Here is a 17,753-nt window from a genome sequence, read left to right as displayed (position 1 = left end):
CTAACCCAGCAGGTTGAAGCTGGTCGTCTTTTTGTAAACATAAAACGCAGGCGTTATAATCTAGGAAAAGCTCCAATATTGCAACGTTAAAGTTAGTCAAACGTCAGTTGCAGCTTTATTGTAGTGTTAAGTCTAAAGCACAAAAAGCAGTTAGAGCAGTATTTTAAATAAATAATGGGCAGAATTCTTCCCTTGGCAGGCGTGTGGGCCCCACCGGCTCGGCGGCAGACGGACAGCTGATTTCGCTGTCCGCCCGCCTTCCCGAAAATTTAAAGGGACCAGGACGACCTCGGGGGTTCCTCCCAACGTCATCCCATGTCGTTTTCCCCTCGGCAAGCAGGCCCCGCCCCCAAATCATCGACGGGAAAATTCACCTCAGTTTTTTATTTCGCTGGTCCTTCTTGTGACACCCACTATTATCTCGGAGGTAGGGCCCAATTTGCAAAACAGTAAAATTCACCCGGTCAAAATGCAGCCGCAAAACTTGATTTTATCCAACTTAAAGCCCAAAATTTAGAAGATTGACATTGTTGCATCACAGGTTTGAGAGGCAACAACAAGACTTCGGAGAGGAAAGTGAAGTTGGAGATAGGTGAAAGTGAAGTCATCCCCCAGGTGAAGTTTGCAAGGAGAGGTGGGTTGAGGAGGGGAGTGATTATTGGACATCCAGTCCCCAAAGCGTTGACAAAAGTCCCAGAATGTAATAAAATGCAAATTGTAATGCAGTGACTCTAAATAATTGGTATAATAATTTCCTTCAGGCCTTCATTACTCATTCACTACACATCTAAATCCAGTGATAACTCTGTGAGTCTGAAAACATCGCGAAACAGGAGAACTAACAATAAGGGAATAATGTTTTAGGCAGTCTAAGCCAACCACAATTACCATTGCACTATTTTGAAAACGTCGCAATGGATGCCATGAAGGCCCAAACTATACACAATGGAGATATCGAGAGAAATTTCCTGGAAGATTTAGGCTTGGATTTAACCAGTGGCCCCGTCCACCAGCCAAAAAGTTGGGGCAAAATTGCCTCGGCTGGTTTTTGGAGCCGCAACTGCATTTTATGAATGCCAGACTATTAGTTGCCTGCGTTTCAGGTTTCCATCCTTTTAAGGGATGAGGACATGCCCCCAGGAGCTGCCGGTCAATCGGACAGCTCGCAGCTCTCCAGTCCTAGCAACAACAGCAGGGACAATGGCCGCTGCTATCACTGCAACCAGGCAACAGCAGCCATGATGGAGGAGGAATCCATGCAATCTGTTAGAGGTTAGATTGCTGGACTGCTGTCTGACTCTTTGCAAGACTCTTTGCATACAGCAGCAATCTGAGCTTGCATAGCAACAGGATGGCCTTGTAGGACAGCAATATGAGCTCCTACTGCAACTAGGGTTGCCAACTATGGTTAAATGTAATCCTGGAGGTTTCATCGTAATTTGACTTTCCCCCGTGTTTTCAGCCGTTAGCTGGCCAACAAATCCATCCTTGTGACCTACTGGCTTTCTACACCAACCGGAAAGCTAAATAACTCATTACCAAATAGGTTGATGCTTGACTGTCAGCCAAGCAGCCTTGTTTTCCCCCCCCATTTTCAATGTTTTTATATCTGGTAAAGAGAAATGTTCAAAGAAAATTATGACGAAATCCAATCTTTTTTAATGTCCCGATGATTTTTCTCCAGGTTTGCACACAGCAGTTTCCTGGTGATTGACCTTCCATTCCTGGAGACTCCAGACCAACCCTGGAGGGTTGGCAACCCTAACTAAAGCACTCATAGCAACAAAGGAAGTAGGAGCAGGAGCAGGCCATTTGGCCCATCGAGCCTGCTCCACCAAATAGATCATGGCTGAGCATCTATCTGTTAGCCATTTTCCCCATGTCATGATGTCATTAGTATCCAGAAATCTACCAATTTTTGTCTTGAACATGCTCAATGATTGAGCTTCCACAGCCCTCTGGGGTAGAGAATTCCAAAGCCTCAGCGCCCTCTGAGTGAAGAAATTCCTTGTCATCTCAGTCTTAAATGGCCTGCCCCTTATTCTGAGACTGTGTCCGGTGGTCCTAGGCTCACCAGCCAGGAAAACACCCTATCTACATCTACCCTGTCAAGCCCTGTAAGAATTTTGTAAGTTTCAAAGAGATCACCTCTCATTCTTCGAAACTCTGGAGAATACAGACCCAGCCTCTTCAATCTCTCCTCATAAGACAATCCCGCCATCCCAGGGATTAGTCTGGTGTAGCGCCATTGTACTCACTCTATGGCAAGCATATCCTTCCGGCCGCCAATGATGCCTGATGGTGTTCAGGGCTGGAAAATCCCGCCCAGAGTAATTGTTTAATTTCTCCGCCATTTTCCTATTCTCCATAATATCAGATACCCTTTTCTCCATTGTGTCAGATGGGAGTGTGATGCTTGCAGCAGTTCTAAGTACGTGAGGGTGAGGTTAAACATATGAATATTAGGTATGAGGACTGATAGAGATTGTTACTAAGTGAGTGATGACGATTTGACCAGTGGCTGAGGCTAGTGGTTCAACTAGTGGGATATGGCATTTGATGGTGTATGCACTGTCCTTGACCACTCATGTGAGGTCATTGTCTTCTTACGGCACTGCATCCAGGTCCTCAGGGTTTAACTCCTGACACTGACCTCTTTAGACATCTGCTGACATTACCTTTTGACCATTGTGTGGAGGGCCTGTTCCCCCTACTGTGGTTACAGGACATCTCTCCTCCTTTCTACCTGCGCCATCAAGACATTCAGGATAGTGTCTGGAATCTTAGAGCCTGTGCTCTCCCTGATTGTGCCATTTTCCACTCTTTCCCAGGTTATATTCTTTTTAACCAGGACTTGCAACAATTGCTTCAGCCACAATACACCTCCCGTTTAAGAGGTGCAGGTTAGCTTCAAGTGTGACTAACCGCTTTAGCAGGGCATCAACATCATGAGTGTTCAGCCAATGAAGTTAGCACTTGCTGGACTTCGCGTTTAGTCAAAAGAACAGGCAACATGAAATTGGACTGCTACCATTTTTTTATACTTTCATGGGATGTCAGCATTGGGGCCAGCATTTGTTGCCCATCCCTAATTGTCCTTGAGTAGGCAGTGGTTCAAGGATTCTTGAACCCCTGCAGTCCAGCGGGTGTTGGACAGTCCTACAGTGCTGTTAGAAAGTCTGTTCCAGGATTTTCACCCAGCGACAGTGAAGGAACGGGGATGTATTTCCAAGTCAGGAGGGTGTGTGGCTCGGAAGAGAACTTTCAGTGATGATGTTCACTTGCATCTGCTGCCCTTGACCTTCTAGGTGGTAGAGGTCATAGGTTTGAAAGATGCTGTCGATGGACGTGGGTTAATCACATCTGCTCCTCTTTTCAGAGATTATCAAATTTAGTTGTTTTAATCTGCGTAGAGATTGGAGCAGGTTATATTGGGTGTTCAGAACCCTGCATGTTCCTTCAAGATGTGGTTTGATTCCCAGATAGGCATCACGATTGGTTTTAGATGTGTAGCCGTGAGTAGTGAAGGACTGAAGGAATTTGTTATGCTATGTTGCGCACAATTATTTAAAAGCCACTGGATGTCAAATTTAATTTTATTACATGGTGTTCTGAATTTTTAATCAGTCCTTTGGGTATTGAACTCCTGTCATTGCTCACTGCCTTAAAAACCCACCTTAACATATCTATCCTTACAAACTCTGCCCAGCTCCAAATGTCCTTTCTTCTCCAAAGTTCTCAATTGTGCTCAAATTTGTGTTCATGCCTTCGCTGCTGCTTCATGTTGATGCCCACTGTTTGCAACTTTGGCATCCAACTTGACCCCAAGCTGAGATTATGACCCCATATCCTCAAGAACCATTTATTTCCACCTCCGTAACATCAACCTTTCCTCAACTTTCTTTTTAATTCATTCTTGTGATGTGGGAATTGCTGGCAAGGCCCATTCTCAGGTGCTCTGAGAAGGTGGTAACGGTGACTTCTTTCCCCACTGCAGTCCGTGTGGTGTAGCTGCTCCAAACAATTGTGTCAGCAAGAGAATTTCTTCATTGATATGACTGAAAGGCAGCTACTACCTATTGTGCATTGGACAGATAATGATAAGAATCAATTAGCATTTGAGCCTGCAGTGGTTGGCCATTTTAGAGTGATGAGAAGCTCAGAGCTCAGACAATGAGCCATCTGTCAAGGGAGTTAATATTATAATTGCTCACCCATTGTCCAGCTCTTTGGTGAACTTCAGTAGGCTTATGTCCTTTCTCATTAATTATCTTTTTTTTTAAAAGAACTGTAGCCATTTTACAATTTCGCTGTCAAATGCGCTATTAATTTGTCTATTTAATTCACTTAAATCACACTGGTATTGTGACATTAAAATCAGGTCAATGGCTTTTAAGTAAACAGCCTGCCATTAGCGTTGAATAATAATGAACTGGAGTCTGCAGATGTACACGGGAAATAATTACACAGTGCAGAATCTTTCATAATTTGTTCTCTTTAAGAACATTGCTATGCCCTTAAGTTACACAGTGGTTTATGAGTATATGAAAGCTTAACATGTCCATCCAAAATCTCTCTCCATTCCTCTCCAATTCTACTTTAGTGGAAAGCTAATTGCTTAATATCTTTTTTTTAAAACAGCAGAGCAAACCATTTCAAAACGTGCTTTAAATGTTTGTAGATTAGTATACATGGTTTAATTCAGGCTGTGATTACTCCAGCAGTCCCAAAATCAATAGCACAGCAGTTCTTCCTTCAGATTTTTGTTCAGTAATATTATTCATGTACAGACCATAGCCATCAAAATTATTCCAGGCCTTTTCCCAGAGCCTAAGGCCTGAATTTTTTGGTGGTCGGGCACGTGTGATTGGTGGGCCTGGGAACTGGCAGGAAATGGGCCACCGGCCACGATTGGCCCCTGACCGCGATTTTGCGCTGGCTGGCCAATGGACAGCCAGCCAGTGTGAAACGTGTGCTGAAATGCTCAGCGATGCCGGTTGGGAGAGTGCGCCTACGTAACCGAGGATGCAGGTGAGCACTTCGAGGGAGCTCCCTGAGGGCAGACAACTGCAGACCTCCACATGGTAAAGGAAACGACAGAAATGCTGCAAAGTATGTCCATCCAGCACAATCAAGCACCTGAAGGCATACCTCATAAAAAAAAACCGTACCCAGATATCTCCTTTTATTTTATCTCCCCACGGAGATTTCATCCTGCCCTGGTTCGAGGTTTGAGCAGAAATGTGAAAGCTGCCTGGGAGAATGGCCTGTCCACCAACCCTAAATGCCACAAAAAAATCACTGTTGATTGCATCGTTAAGGGGCTTAATTTGCCCACTTAGTTGTCGGCAGTCGGAAGTGCGCCCGCCGAACAAAATATCGCGCGAGCATGCAATGACATCGGGATGCTTGCCCAACGTCATCTCGCGCTATTTCACGTCCATTCAGGTCAGGCGCCCACCCAGCCGTGGGACATAAAATTCTGGCCTAAATGTAGTGTTAGTCATTTTAATTGAAATTTTGAATCATTGCATCTGAAGTATGGATATTAATATTGACTTGTGGTATGTAGCATATATTCCGTTATTCAACTGGAAACAAACATAGAAATGTCAAGACTGGTGCTGATAATAACTGTGAGCTGGGAATGGACTCAAGAACACAAGAAACATGAGCAGGAGTAGACCATATGGCACGTTGAGCCTGCTCTGCCATTCAATACGACCGTGGCTGATCTTGGGCTTCAACTCCATTTTCTCATCTGCTCCTCATATCCTTAATTCACTGAGAGACCAAAAACCTGTCTATCCCAGCCTTAAATGTATTTGGCGATGGAGCATCCACAGCCCTCTGGGGTAGAGAATTCCAAAGATTCACAAACCTTTGAGTGAAATAATTTCTCCTCAGTTCAGTCCTAACTGATAGGCCTCTTATCCTGAGACTGTGCCCCCATGTCTTAGATTCACCGACCAGCAGAAACAATCTCTCAGCATCTACCCTGTCAAGCCCCTTCAGAATTTTGTAGGTGTCAATGAGATCGCCTTTCATTCTTCTAAACTCCAGAGAATATAAAGCCAATAATTTCAGCCTTTCATCATGGCCAAACTTTACATTCTAGAGATCAATTTAGTGAATCTACACTGCACTGCCTCCAATGCAAGAATATTCTTTCTTAAATGCGGAGACTAAAACTGCACACAGTACCCCAGATGCAGTCTCACCAAAACCCGGTACAATGGAATCTAATGGCAGGACCTGTTTTGAACAGATTTCCCTGCCGCAGCCAGACAGCCTGACTAGCTGTCAGCTGGGAAGGTAGCTGGAGAGGGAAGCAGAATTAAGTTGGACATCACAGGACGTGTCATCTGATCGAATGTGTCCAATCGCTTAGACATTAGCTTGGTGGGTCAGTGGGAAACACTTCCTTCAGCTTCTGGGAAATCTGCAGGCATTAAAACTGGAAGTGAAGTTAAGTTGGAGGCACGCGGCCTCCTTGAAATATTTTAGCGACCGACCCATCGGTTTGGTTATCTATGCCCAGCCCACCTCTGTTAAAATTGGAAGTGGGTGAGCTGGAGTGATTCGGGGTTGAGTTGCCCATTTAAACATTTTTAACTCCTCGCCTGCCTCCATCCTTCCACATGCAATCCCGCAGCCCCCCCCCCCCCCACCCCCCCCCCCCCCCCCCCCCCATACCTAAACCCACCTCGGGTGGCTAAAATTACTGCCATTGAGATGGATTCATTTGGGTTGGATTTCTAGCAGGAAATTCACTCTGGTGAGTTGATTTCCTCTCCAGCAGAGAGGCAGCAGGAGCTCATGGCCATTTTAACTGCCGGGCCACATTTAAATGCTATAAATAGGGCTTATCTGCTGCCCTAAATGGACAAGTAGTGAGTGCAAAGTGGCTGTCTGCAGATGAGGATCCAGTAGCCCTTTGCCACTGGTCATGGGTTCCAGATAAGTGGTAGGAATCAGGTTGAGGGAGGGTCTCTTAGGAAGGGAAGTTGGTAGAGTCAGAGGCAGGCAAGGCCACTATTCTAATTGTATGTCCTGTACCTTCTGGCCCCATAAAGGATACTTTTAGATTTCCAGTAGGATACTTTCTGCCTTCAGACCAGCTACAAACCAGCTGCGGCAGGGATAGTAGATGTATTCATGGTCATCTTTCAAAATTAGATAGAGTCTGCAATGGTTCCTGAGGATTGGATGATGGAAAATGTAACTCCTCTATTTAAGAAAGGAGGGAAGGGGAAAATGGGGAACTGCAGCCTTGTCAGCCAACATCAGCCATAAAAATGCTAGAATCTATAATAAAAGATGTGATAACAGGACACTTAGAAAGTAATGGTGGGAGTGTGGCAGAGTCAACATGGATTTATGAAAGGGAAATCATGTTTAACAAACCTGTTGCAGTTTTTTGAGGATATAACCAGCAGAATCGATAAGGGGGATCTGCTAGATGTGGCATATTAAGATTTTCGGAAGGCTTTTGAAAGAATCCCACACAAGAGGTTAGTAAACAAAATTAGAGCACCCAGAATTAGGAATACACAGGCCTGGATTGCAAACTGGTTAACGGACAGAAGACAGAGAGTAGGAATAAATGGGTCATTTTCAGGTTGGAAGGTTTGTTTAGTGGAGTACCGCAAGGATCAGTGTTTGGGCCCCAGCTATTCACAATCAATATTAATGATTTGGATGTGGGGATTAAATGTAATATTTCCAAGTTTGCAGAGGCACAAAACTAGGTTGAAGTGTGAGCAGTGAGGAAGATGTAAAGACACTTCAAGGGGATTTGGAGAGGTTAAGTAAGTGGGCAAAAATTTGGCAGATGGGATACAATGTGGAGAAATGTAAAATTATTCACTTTGATAGGAAAAACAGAAACACAGAGTATTGAATGCTAAGAGGCTGGAAAGTGTTGAACTTCAAAGGGACTTGCATGTCCTTGTTCATGAGTCCCTGAAAGTTATCATACAGGTACAGCACACAGTCAAGAATGCAAATGGTATGTTGGCCTTTATTACAAGAGGATTTGAGTTTAGGAGTAAAGATGTCATTTAGAGCATTGGTGAGACCATGCCTGCAGCATTGTGCACAGTTTTGGTCTCCTTACCTAAGGAGAGAAATAGCTGCCAGAGAGGGAGTGCAGCAAAGGTTCACCAAACTCATTCCTGGGATGGAGGGATGGCCCTATGAGGAAAGAATGAGGAGGCTGGGCCTTTATTCTGTGGAGTTTAGAAGAATGAGAGGTGATCTTGGGCGGAATTTTCTGCCTGTCGGGCGGGCGGGCGGGCCCAACCCAATCTCCGGCGGGCGGGGAGCCAATCCCCGCTGGAGAAACGGGCCCCGCCGCCATTTTATGTGGGCGGGCCAATTAAGGCCTACCCAGCGTGACGTCCGGCGGGAAGTGCTGTGCGCTCCCTGTGCAGCTGGGGGGGTTTCCCAAAAGCGAGAGTGCGCTCTTTCACGCATGCGCATGAAACAGCACACATCTCCATGATGCTAAGTGCTGCCTCAGGGAGATCGCTTACACTTTTAAAAACATTAAAAATAGAAAGAAAAAAAAATCCTTAACATGTCCCCCTCAAGTGACAATATCACATAAGATGGGACACGTTCATAAATTACACTAAAACTTTATTAAACTATTTAAATCCATACATGAAACCTCATCCCGCTGGTGGATGAGGTTTCATGTTTTTTCTATCGCCCGCCGGGGCTCCTGGCCTGCCCATCAATCTTAAGGTTGGACGGGCAGGGCCTTTAATTGTTTAAATGACCCTGTCAATGGCTGATATGGCTGTGCCCCTCTGTTCCTGAATATTTAAATGGGGCAGGATGATGTCAGGGATTCCCCCGATGTCATCCCGCGTCATTTTACACGTCAGCGACTAGGCTCCACCCACTGCTTGCCGATGGCAAAATTCTGCCCCTCATTAAAGCATACAAAATTCTTATAGGGTTTGACAAGGTAGATGCAGGAAAGATGTTTCCCTTTGCGGGGGGCTGGGGTTCTAGAACCAGGGAACACAGTCTCAGAATAAGGGGCAGCGATTTAGGATGAAATGAGTGGAAATTTCTTCACTCAGAGGGTTGTGAGTCTTTGGAATTCTCTGCCCAGAGGGCTGTGGAGGCTCAGTCTTTAAGTATGTTCAAGATGAGGTCAATAGATTTCAACACAATAAAAACAGCAAAGGATAAAGGAACAGTGGAGGAAAACATTGCTTAAAAAGATCTTAATGAATGGTGGAATGGGCTCGATGGGCTGAATGGCCTACTCCTCCTATTTCTTATGTTTTTTATGTTAAACTGACTTCCCCCTAGCAGGAAAGCCAGAGAAGTTGTATCACTCAGATCACAGTTAAATTGGGGTCAAACTGAGATAATATAAATCTATGAATCTGCTTTAGGCAGGTGTTTCAGCTGCTTGCAAAACTGTGTAGGTTAATATCACAAATAGCCAAAAATACTTGGGATCTGAATGGGTAAGAAAGTACAAGAAAGTGCATCTCCATGCTGCACACTGTCCAGACTTAGGCATATAACACTGTTCTTTCATCGTCACTGGATCAAAATCCTTTAGTTTGCCAACTAACACTCTTTTGGGAGCACCAACATGATAAGGAGTATAATGATCCAGTAAGACAGTCCACCACCACCTTAGGGTGACTAAAGTTGGACAATGAACAGAGCTTTGCTAGTGTCGCCCACATCCCAAGAACAATTTATTTTTAGAATGTGTGCTGGCCTACAGCCTGGAGCTCTTTTGGTCTGGATACAGGATCCTTGCTAAAAATAATGAAAAGGCCATGGCAATTTTAACTGGACAGTAGCAAGGCTGGAGGCTTTTTGGAATGTGGGTTCCCTGCAGTGTTGCTTCTAAAAAGAATTTCTGTGAAACCATAAACTATATGAGAATGCAAACATTTGGAAGATTGTGAAGCTTAGAGTGGTGGAACATTTCCAACATTTGTATAGTTACCATCCTGGTTTAATATCCCAATCACCCATTATAATGAATTTTTGCAGTCTTGTTCCTGCTTCCAACATTATTAGTCCTCACGTTAAACCTGATGATAGCTGCTTAATAGTGCTGGTATTGGGTCAAAAGCCTGAGAACAACAGGTAGTAACATTACTGTTCAGTAATGTCACGCAGCAAATTCTTGCTAGAATCATTTTTGCTTTAAAACTTTGAAACAAATTTAACTGTTCAAGGTATTGACATGTAGCAGCACCTTGTAGAAAACTGGATACCTTATAACTGGCATAAGTAACACATATGGATACCTGTGTCAGGATAAAACAGAGACAAGTGCAGAGGGCACACTCTAGAGCGCATAACTCCGCTACGCTGTGTTAATTCCATGTTATTATAATTATACAGGTCTTCCTTGTGACTTTTTCTGGCCTGGTTGATGCTCTGAACTACAAAGCTGAAAAAAGAAATCTTTATATAAAGAGCTTCCTTCTCACTGAGAAGGCTCCAGGCCAATGCACATTTAACAAACTGCTGGGAAAACTCGGTGGACATTTTGACAGATCTGACAAATTGCACCACAGCAGCTGAGACAATACACAACATTCTGAAACATTCAACACCATTCTAAATAAAACAACCAACAACATTCTAAAGAAGAATCAATTTGCCCTGGACAAGTATCAGCTATGACTCAGTTGGTAGCATTCACAACTCCCAGTCCGAAGCTGTAGGTTTTAGTGCTCCCCCCCCCACCCCACCTCTCCTGCCATCAGAAGCTTGAGCACAAGATCTGGGCAAACGTTTCAGTGTAGTACTGATGGAGTGCTGCAGAGTCAGAGGTGCCCTCTTTCAGATAAACATTAAACCGAGGCTCCATCTGCCCCCTCAGGTGCATGTCAAAAATCCCATGCCACTGCTTTGAAGAAGAGTAGGGGAATTCTCCCCACTGTCCATGTCCTGAACAATGTTTACTCCTTAACCAATGTTCGCGGAAAAAAGGTTATCTTATCATTAACATTTCACTGTTTGTGAGAGTTTCCTGTATGAAAATTGAAGACTTTTTTACATTACAACAGTGACAGGAAACAGAGAGTAGTGGTTAGTGGATGTTTTTCAGGCTGGGGGAAGGCATGTAGTTGGGTTTCCCAGGGGTTAGTGTGACCCGTGCCTTTCCTGATTATATGTTAGTGGCCTAGACCTTGTTGTACAGGGCACCGTTTCAGAGTTTGTGGATGATATGAAACTTGGAAGCAATGTGACCTGTGAGGAGGATAGTGTAGAACTTCAAAAGGGCATAGACAAGTTGGTGGAATGGGTGTACAGTGGCAGATGAAGTTCAATGTGGAGAAATGTGAAATGATTCATTTTGGTAGGAAGAACATGGAGAGACATTATAAATTCAATAAGCACAAGCACAATTCTAAAGGGTGTGTAGGAGCATTGAATCGTCATACTCCTTGTCGTGTTGATGCTGCCATAACAGCATTAGGTAGGAAGTTACAAGTGCAAATGTGCATAAGCCATTGAAGGCAGCAGAAAAGGTTGAGAGCATGATTAACAAAGCATACTGTATCCTAGGCTTTATTAATAAGGCAATGAGTGCAAGAACAAGGAGATTATGTTGAACTTGTATAAGACACTACTTTGGCCTCAGTTGGAGTATTGCTTCCTGGACACTGTACTTTAGGAAGGATGTGAAGGTATTGGGGAGGTTGCAGAAGAGATTCACTAGAATGGTGCCAGGGATGAGGAACTTCAGTTATGAAGATAGATTGGAGAAGTTGGAACTGTTTTCCTTGGAGAAAAGAAGGCTGAGAGGAGATTTGATAGAGGTATTCAAAATCCAGGGGTCTGGACAGTATAGATAGGGCGAAAATGTTCCCACTCATGAAAGGATCGAGAACAAGAAGGCACAAATTTAAAATAATTGGCAAAAGAAGCAAAAGCGATATGAGAAAGAAAGTTTTTAATGTTGGGAATGCACTGCCTGAGAGTGTGGTGGAGGCAGGTTCAATCAAAGCATTCATAAGGCAATCAGACTATTTTCTGAAAAGGAAGAATGTGCAGGGTTACAGGGAAAAGGTGGGGGAATGGCACTGTGAATTGCTCATTCAGAGAGTTGGTGCAAATACAATGGGCCAAATGGCCTCCTCCTGCCCTGTAACAATTCTCTGATTCTGATTCTGTGACTACAGTTCATTGACTGTAAAACATTTTGGGACATCCTGAGGTTGGGAGAGTTACTATGCAAATGTAAATATTTTTTATAATGCACTCCAGTAGCAAAAAGGATGAATTCTGTAGCTTGCATTCCTAATAGAACCTTATATGTTATATTATAAGTATTAAATAAATAAAAGCTTTACCAGAATTCAGAACAATGGAGTTATTTTACAGTTTGCACACAATCTCACCCAACTATCATTACATGAAGTATCACCGCAGAAGAGCTTGGAGACCCACTAAATACGACTAAGCAATAGGGATGACAAAAATATATTATGTGTTTGGCTGAATTAATATTGTATCATTTGGATGGTATATTTTCTATATTTATACGTAAATACATTTTATAGCTCAGAATAGATTAGTAAACAAAATAAAAATGAGGTTGACTTACATGAGTTAAGATGCTTCTCAGCAGCATATAGACAACTCTATTTGTGATTGTTATGCGATTACTGCAGGGACTGGTAAGTGGTTAGAATAGGACTCATCCTTATTGGCGGTCGTGTGGTTGCTAGGTGAACTGTTGTTGTTTGGCGTGAGGTCGTTTTCTTTCGTGTCCTGAAGCATGGGAAATAGCTATTTGAGCTTCAACACCGAGTGTGTTTTATTGTGTTCATAAAGGAATAGGATCATTCCGTGAAAAATGTAGCTTATTTCAAATAATTCATTTCAGTTAATCAAAAATATCAGTACGTATTAGAACACTTTATTTTACAGCATGTTACAACAACATTGTTTCTATTTTGTGTATTATAAAATAATTTGTATTTCTTCCTTTTGTTTCTTAAGTTGTTTTTGTGCTTATCGTGGTAAAGGATGTTTGTATTGGGGATATGGAAAGCTTTCTGATTTTTGTTTTAAATTTCTTCTCAGTATGTGACCAAGACTTTATTGCCCATTCCTAGTTGCTCTGAGTGTATTAGGAGTCAAGCATGTACTGTGGACTTGGAGTTAAAATGCAGATCACCAGGCAGGGATGATAGGAACCCATCTGCAAAGAATGATGATGAACTAGAGGGATCAAGGGATGAGGGCAGGTGTTGCAGGAGCCAAGGGTACATGCAGATACCTGAATGGAAGTGAGTGCGGAGTTGATGGTACAAAGATTTGGGGGCACGGATTTGAAAGTGAGGACAAAGTTCTTAATACAAGTTCATTGAAATATAGGGGGCCAATAGAGCTTAATAAAGATAGAAGTATGAGCTTTTGACAAGGTGAGGAGATGGGTTGTGGCATTCTGAATGAGTTGTAATTTGTGCTGAGTGGAGGAGGAGAGACCAAGTTGTTTCACAGTGAGGTGATAAAGCCATGGATTCAGATTTTGGCAGTTATTAGCAGAGGAGGTAGACAATGTTGTAAAGTAGTCTTGGTAAGGGGCCTGCTCTTCTGGCTTAACCTTAGAGGTCACCTCAGGAAGTTAATGGAGACACATCATGTTGTTAGTTCTTCCCACACTGGTGCTTGCTAAATAGAGTCGATTGGATTTTTCTAACATTAAACAACAGAATAATTCAGCTCATTGATGTATGATGTCAGATAGAGCAATAAAGTTTGTACTAACAACCTTAAGACCAGTAGAGAGATCAAATTCAGTGTCATCAGCATATATTTGAAAATTGGAGTTTCAAGGAAGTATCCCTGTGGGCAGCAAGTGAGTGATAGGAGATAGGCATGGGGAAGTGAGTTTATGCTACTGTCATGTCCCTAAGACATGAAAAAGATCATAAACTATTTAAATCAAACTTATTATTTTGCTTAGTTAAAAAGTGGACTTTGCTGAACCAAAAGATGGCTGATACTGGTGACATAATTCACACCTTGGCTACAGTTTCTGGAAATTTCCAACAGTTATAGGACAAAAACTCAACCCTCATCATTATGGAATTTCACATCTCTCCTTGTGAGGACATTGCAATCAACAAAATAAGGGACCAGCAGACAATCTGTTTCCCCAGCCTGGCCCTATAACAAAGGGAGAGCCATCGAAATGCATTATACCTGCAGAGACACTAATAACCACCATCTATATCCTAAGGTGAACAGTGGATTTTGACCAGAGGCATAGAAACTGTTTGTGAGCCTGCAACTGACTCATTAATGGGCAAAATCACATGACCTAAGCTTCTGGCCTTTGGGAAGTTTTATTATTACATGTCTATATTCACAACTCAGTCTGTTGTTTAACCTCCAGCCTGCAAAAAAGCACAGCAGGGCACCAGGCTGACCAACAGCTGGCATCAAGTCTAAGCTGCCTCAAAGCCTGCCATCACCTGCTGAACAGACCATGTCTGAGATCTTTTGCATCCGATCATGATGGGTGTGTTCTGTGGTGAGATCAGAGAATCTTGCGAGAACGGCCTAGGTGCCTTCCCCAGCAATGTGAATCCAGACAGTGATTGTCCCCTCCCCCCATCAATGGCAGGCTGCGTTTCCCACCAGCGAACACCAGGAACTTAATTTGAATGCATTTAATCCTGAGGCTACTCTAGAACTAAGTCCCACTGAGGTGCTTGGCCGTATGCTGGTGGAGGGTGTGGGTGAACACTATGATGGGTCTTCAATTTCGGCGTCTGTAGAGCCTTCTTCCATAGTGTCTCAGGGCTGAAGTTGAGGACCTGGCTGGTGGACCCCCTCGGCTGCTTCCAGATTTGCTTGCCTGCGGGGAGGCAGTGGCCTAGTGATATTGTCACTGGACTCAGAGACCCAGGGTAATGCTCTGGGGACCTGGGTTCAAATCCCACCACAGCGGATGGAATTAAAAGTCTAATGATAACCATGAAACCATTGTTGATTCTCATAAAAACCCATCTGGTTCACTAATGTCCTTTAGGGAAGGAAATCTGCCAGCCTTACCCTGGTCTGGCCTACATGTGATTCCAGATCTACAGCAATGAGGTTGACACTTAAATAGCCCAGGAAACCACTCAGTTTCTAAAGGGCAATTTGGGATGGCAATAAATGCTGGCCTAGTCAGTGATGCTCACATCCTGTGAATGAATGAAAAAAAGCAGGGAGAGATAATTAGTACATGGCAAGCGATTGTAGAACAGGAGAGCTCACACAGCATGGTTATCTGATGGAGGTTGCAATGCTGGACCCTCACTGGGTTGAGCACCACCAACCTCACCATCAGCGGTGCTGATCATCACCGGCCAGCTGGATGACTCTATTTTCAAAGTCTGAGAGGACGTTGATGTCAGGCATTCCTCCTGTCTGTAACTGTCCACTTTTGTGGTGTTCTAGCTTGTCCTGCATGAATACAGATGGAGTGAGTGTAAGCAGGATGCCTGCCAGGCTAGATGAGAAGGATGCCTGGCACATGTGGATGGTGAGTGGTGCCAAGGATGGGATGAGGACAATGAAAGTGTGTGTGAGAGAGTGAGTGTGATGTCCCTTGAGCAGGTAATGAGTGAGATCCCTGTGGATGTGAGATGGGTTTGTGAGTGTGTGAGTTGAGAGAGATGAGAGAGTGACTTACCCTGGCAGAGCAGAGGAGATCATTCATCCTTTTTTGACACTAGGTGGCTGCCCTCTTTTGGAGGACATTGATGCTGACCACCGCTGCTACCACCTCCCATGCTGGATTTGTCACCTTGGATGAGATTCTTCACCCAGAACGGGTGTAGGGGGCATTGCGGCAGGCCTCCACTGTGTCCAATAGGCGCTTGATGGAAGTGTTGCTAAATTTGGGGGCATCATGTTTCCTCCCTTTGGCAGCCATCTGTTCTAAGCAACTTCCTATCCCTTGAAGAGTTTACTGAAGGCCTGAGGTGACGGTGGGCCAGGCAAGTTAGAGGCTGTCCCGCCAGCAAATCCGACATAAAACGCCTGCCTCTCAATTTTTTGGCAGAAAAAGCCGCCATTGCCATCGATGGGTCACATGCCAATTTCCCAACCTGATATCGGGCTTCGCCGATTTCTGGGACAATTCCGCCCCAACTCTCTGTATACTAACTTCGGCTTGCTGCACCACCATCAACTTTAAGAAGCTACTACACAGGGCTGTCTGCATGCTAAAATACCAGAAGCATAAGGCTATAGACACAGGTAAGTAATAGCTCACAGCAAAGGTTGGTAACATTGTCACAGCCAGTTATGAATAGTGTTAGGCCATCAAGAACTAACAGGAGAAGGAAGGCCCATGGTCGAGCCCAGTATCTAAATACAAAAGACAAGGCTGAAGCGTTTGCTAGTGTTGTCAGCCAAGAGTGCTGAATGGACGATCCTTCTTGGTCTCTTTCTGAGATATAGATGACAGCAGCTAGACAATCCAGCTCACTCTAAATGACCTGCAAAAGCAGTGGAGTGCACTCGATATAGCTAAGGCGGTGGGCCCTTTCAGCTAGAGTAACCATGTCAACACCTTGGCTACAAGAACAGAGCAAAGACTGGCTACTCTTGCTGACTGCCTCACCTCCTAACCCCTTGAAGCCTATCCACTATCGTAAGGCTCTAGTCAGGAATGTTTTAGAATAGTAAGCATTCAGCTGCATGTGTACATTTTTTTTTTGGATAACTATACTTGATTCATAAAATATCTGAAAGAACATTACAAAACATTTCAAAATGGCCATCACAAAAAGTGCAATCATATTCGAGTTTTCCTCATGGATCATAGGTGCTTCAATACGATCAATGAATCTGACAGAGATTTCAACATGGTCATAACAGGCAATCAGACAGTGCAATGGTATTTAAGTTATCTACATAGATCCTATTGCATTCTGAGGTGCTTCAATACAATTGTGATACATGTAGTATTCGCTACATACGTTCAACGTGAGTCATATAGCCCAAGGGGTCTATATCCACAACAATTCTTAAGAAACATGACACCATCTATGACAGAGCAGCAGTTTAATTGGCATCCATCATTTGCCTTAATATCCGCTTTCTTTACCTTTGTGATAATGGTGCTCCTATACTTCAAGATATTGATCCCTTGAGAATATAGTATTGGCATCATCGGGACGCCATAAATACAATTTACAGATGAATGGCAGAAGCCTCCAGTTGTTAGGGAATTTTTTTCTTCTATTTTTAATCATTTTAAAAGTGTCAGCGATCTCCCTGAGGTAGCACTTAGCCTCAGGGAGATGTGCGCTCTTTCGTGCGCATGCGCGAAAGAGCGCACTCTCGCTTTTGGGGATTCTCCCCCTGCCCACACAGGAAGCGCACAGCGCTTCCCACCGGACGTCACGCTGGGTGGGCCTTAATTGACCCGCCCACTTAAAATGGCGGCAGGGCCTGCTTCTCTGGTGAGGATCGTCTCCCCGCCCGCCGGAGATTGGGTTGGGCCCACCTGACCGGCAGGCAGAAAATACTGCCCACGACTTTTTTTTTTGTCATGTTAGAGCTCAAAGAGTACAGTGTTGATTATAGTCTGTCTTTATTAGAACTGAATGTAATATTGGCTGCTTTCAGTCAATGCTTCGTGGCAGAGGTCATATGACTACGGCAAGCCAGGTAGGACCTTCAGTGCACGATTGCATTTCAATCCAAACAACCCATGTCCTAGAATGTTGTGGCTGAGATCA

At 43.9% G+C, this 17,753-nt stretch overlaps 1 protein-coding gene across 1 annotated transcript in view; it reads left to right on the top strand.

The window, feature by feature from the left end:
* Positions 1–17,753, top strand: part of LOC121283860 (von Willebrand factor A domain-containing protein 3B-like) — a 330,503-nt gene that overhangs the window by 207,789 nt on the left and 104,961 nt on the right.

This window comes from Carcharodon carcharias, chromosome 11, assembly GCF_017639515.1.
Source record: "Carcharodon carcharias isolate sCarCar2 chromosome 11, sCarCar2.pri, whole genome shotgun sequence".
In the NCBI taxonomy this organism is placed as follows: domain Eukaryota; kingdom Metazoa; phylum Chordata; class Chondrichthyes; order Lamniformes; family Lamnidae; genus Carcharodon; species Carcharodon carcharias.
This window is presented reverse-complemented; position numbering and strand designations above follow the sequence as displayed.